The sequence below is a fragment of the Engraulis encrasicolus genome, chromosome 12 (genome assembly GCF_034702125.1).
Source record: "Engraulis encrasicolus isolate BLACKSEA-1 chromosome 12, IST_EnEncr_1.0, whole genome shotgun sequence".
NCBI lineage: Eukaryota > Metazoa > Chordata > Actinopteri > Clupeiformes > Engraulidae > Engraulis > Engraulis encrasicolus.
In genome coordinates this window covers 48,904,886-48,909,261 of record NC_085868.1, presented here as the reverse complement: position 1 = coordinate 48,909,261, position 4,376 = coordinate 48,904,886, and positions in this window count along the sequence as shown.

Here is a 4,376-nt window from a genome sequence, read left to right as displayed (position 1 = left end):
CCCATAGATTCATTGAGGAACCTTTTGATTGCCACCTCTAAAGTTTCTCCAGTTGGTTTCCAGCTTTGGTCTTTACTGCCCTACAAAAGCAAAGTGCAGTAACTACTGCGAGTTAAGACTGTAGATGGTGTTCATAACACCTCATTTATCTTGTGAAAAAGCCTCATGGTCCACATGGGTCCTGTTTCAGAGATATTGCTCTGTCATATGTGCTGTAACAATATTCAACCTTTAATACCAATACTTTGAAGGCATTTTCAATGTTGGCATAGTTACCTATAGCAGACACATTTAGGCTAGATATGCTTTAGTCCTAAACCATTTGAATTAGTGCACCGGCCATGGAGCACAGAAATCTATGCATCTTTCATTGAGTTAGTGCCGCATGGGTGACCCAGACATACCACTCCAACAAAGCAAAGTGGGAATCAAAGAAAGGGGGTTTTCTGTTGCTGGCTAAGCAGAGACACGTGTGTGAACTCTAAATAGCTGATCCTACATGTATTGAAGAGCCTTTGATGTTGAATAGATCTGTCTTTAAAGCCAGTTGTGTCTGTCAGTGTGCCAGTGTGTGTAGAATGTACTGTGTGTGTGTGTGTGTGTGTGTGTGTGTGTGTGTGTGTGTGTGTGTGTGTGTGTGTGTGTGTGTGTGTGTGTGTGTGTGTGTGTGTGTGTGTGTGTGTGTGTGTGTGTGTGTGTGAGTGCGCGTATGTGCGTGCGTGCGTGCATGTGCGTGCGTGCGTGCATGTGCGCTGCGCTGCGCTTGCGCGCCTGTGTGTGTATGCGTGCACGTGTGCATATGTCTGTGCACACGTGTGAGTCAAATCTCTTTAAAATTCCTCCTTCAAAGAATATCCAGCCGCTGAGAGATGTAGATGATGTGACAGCGGTTCAATCCACGTCCCAAGTCAGTGCTGAGCTCTCTATTTCCGCCTGTCAACATGAAAAGACCAACTTGACTAGGAAAAGGCTGACAGCAAGATCAGAAACGTACAATATTTGTGTTGGAGTGAGAGATAGTGAGAGAGGGAATGAGTGAGAAACACACAGAGGCAGCTGAGCCTGCTGGGATAATTTGAATTTTAAAATTTCAAACACGGAATGTTGAATAACATTGACATACTGCCGATAGCCACAAAGAGTCGCAAAACTTCACAAAATAAACACATTTCCAGTACAGACTTAACATACAGTACATTAGAAAGGATTACTTATAGAGAGCAGAGAGAGGGTCCGAGGCACTCTGAAGTGAACTCAAAAGTCCTTTATTTTTCTGAGTAGGACATTAAGCCGACACATTTTGGTTGCGTAAAACCTTTTTCAGGGCTAAGTGGGCTACATCAGAAAAGATATCTACATTTTGAAATGTGCACTTTAAAGTACTCGGAAATGTGCCAGGAAAACTACATGAACAACAAAAACATTTTTTGCCTGCCCCCCAAAAACACAAACTGAATAGTGTGGGGATCACACCATATGCAAAGCTAAATGTTACAGTGGGGGCATCCAATGTTAAGCATTCAAACTAACTTCACCTAAGAGCAACAAACCATGTGTAACGGAGGAAAACTAGCAGAGTGTTCCCTCTCGAAGCCTCATACAAGTAATCTATCGGTAGCGCTGAGCTATTGGACTGGTCCTTAGCTCAGCGGTATCGTGCTGTGCCTCCCATGCCCTAACTGATGCGATGACAGGTGGCCTGTTTGAGCCCCAAGTAGCGGACTGCACAGGAACACCCCAGTTACACATGCCCACCTCAGTGTCTCACAGATTTCATTACATTACATTTCATTTAGCTGACGCTTTTATTCAGAGCGACTTACATTTACAATTTTTCAGGGTATTGGTTAAAGGGCTGGAGCAATGTGGGGTTAGGTGCCTTGTTCAAGGGCACTTCAGCCATAGATGCAGGTGGGATTCGAACCTACAACCCTCAGGTTGAAAGAGCAACTCCCTAACCGTTAGGCTACGACTGCCTCAAGTGTAAGGGTACATTAAGTAATTCTTACTCCTTCAGCTAAGACATCCAGTATTCTCTTGTTCATAGGCTACTAGAAGCGAGCCCTACGGCTTGGAAATACAATAAAACAGATATGCCGCCGGAGCTCGTGTAGTTTCGTGTTTCTCATCAGGGGCTTTGAAGGAGTTGGGGCGATGGGAGGCTCATGTCATGATGAGGTCAAAGTTGCGCATGTTCAAAAAAGGTTGAGAACCAATGGTCTAGCCTATAGTTTCTTGTCACATTCTCTATAACAATGTGAGAACATTGTTAATTCATAAACACACACGTACACACCATCTCTGTGTGAAACGAAGCTCACTTCATTAACGTCCTGTTAGAACATCTCTGGTACACACACATACACACACACACAGAGGCTGAGTAGCGGGGGAAGCACACCGGAGGCTGAGAAAAACACCAGTCAGAAGCCTCAGGGTGATTCATACACAGAGGAGCAGAGAGAGAGAGAGAGAGAGAGAGAGAGAGAGAGAGAGAGAGAGAGAGAGAGAGAGAGAGAGAGAGAGAGAGAGAGAGAGAGAGAGAGAGAGAGAGAGAGAGAGAGAGAGAGAAATGAAGGGCAGCAACTAAGTAGGAAAAACAAAGATATACGTAGAAGAACGGAGGAAAAGAGGATATGGGGGGAGAAAAAGGAAAACAGACAGAGGGTATAAAAAGGATGCATAAGGAAAGAGGATGCATAAGGAACATGTAGTCTACATAACAAGTGTTACTGTGCTGTGAGCTTGTGAGCTTGCGAGTGTGTGAGAGTGAAGAGAGGAATGGAGGCAGTGAGAGGGAGTGATAGAGAGTGATGATGGAGGAGGGAAAGAAAGACAGAGAGAGAGTGAGAGGAGATGTGGAGAACAGAGGGAGAGGTGCAAGGTAACGACAGAGTGATAAAGAGTACAGGAGTGAGGTGTGTGCATGTTTGTGTGTGTGTGTGTGTGTGTGAGAGAGAGAGAGAGAGAGCGCATGTCTGTGCATCTTTGTGAGTGTGTGACAAGAGATAACGAACTAGAGATAGACAGTGAGAGATAAAGAGACCAAGGGATTGCGAGATACAGGGAGAGGGAGAGTGACAGAAGATGTGCATGGAGAACAGAGGGAGAGGTAATGACGGAGTGGTAAAGAGGAAAGTGAGGTGTAGATCAGTGTTTCCCAACCAGGGGTACGTGTACCACTAGGGGTACGCGAGCACACCTCAGGGGGTACGTGGAGAAATGTAATAATAACAAATACATGGAGTGTAGCCACTTTGGGATAGCAGAATAGTTGTAGAGCATGCTTAAGGGGGGTACTCTTCATATAACAACATGGCTTAGGGGGTACGCGGAACAAAAAAGGTTGGGAAACACTGGTGTAGATGACGACAGCAGACCTGGCAGAGCGATGAAATGCACAGAACAGAACATTGACCAGAACACCACACACACAAATTCCCTCTGACTCAACTGTCCTTCGAGACTACTTGTATTGTCACTGAATGAACTGCGTCAGTCCGACGATATGAACCCTGTGAGAGCTATTTACGCCTATGACCATATGAATGATTGTGGTGCCTGTGACATCGATGTGTTTTTCTGGTTTGATTGATTACACCTTTATCCAGTGGCAATTAGCCTACATGTATCCTTTCACTTTCAATAATTTCAGGTACAAGGTAGAGTGGGGGTCTGTTGTAATGGTGGCCGGCTTCAATATAGGCCTACAGTGTAGGGGGATGTTCTGGTTTGTGTTTGGAGGACACTGATGTTTGTCTGTTTTTTTGCTGTAATGTAAAGAATAAAAAATAAAAAAGAAGAAAAGAAGAACCTGAGTGCGATCCACCTCTTTGTTTGCTGAGTTTATTCAACTTGGAGACGCACCACACGGAAGAACGCAGTGTATCAACTACTAGCCTACTACCTTGGAGGACTTTATAAAATTTAAAAGTAGCTCCTCGAATGAAAAAGGGGTTCCTCACTCCTGCTTCACTGTGACTGTGCCAGAGTGACAGACCGGACTGTGTCTTTCTATAGTGCCTTAATTCTAGATAACCACAGGCTGTCAAACGGCCCAATTGAATACAGCATGTATTGACCGAAGCCTCTGTTGCTGCTGCTGCCGCCCTGAGCTGCACTCTACCAAGGTGACACCTGCACTGCCCAGATCCCCTCCTAACACCTGGTCCCGCCACGCGTTACTATGGCGACGCAGTCAAAACAAATGCCGTGACAACTGACGACCCACCCCCACCCCCAAACCTCTCGGGAGCAAGCTCCGCCTGACATGTGTCATCAACCTCCATCTGTCTCCTGGGGGAGAGAGAGAGAGAGAGAGAGAGAGAGAGAGAGAGAGAGAGAGAGAGAGAGAGAGAGAGAGAGAGAGAGAGAGA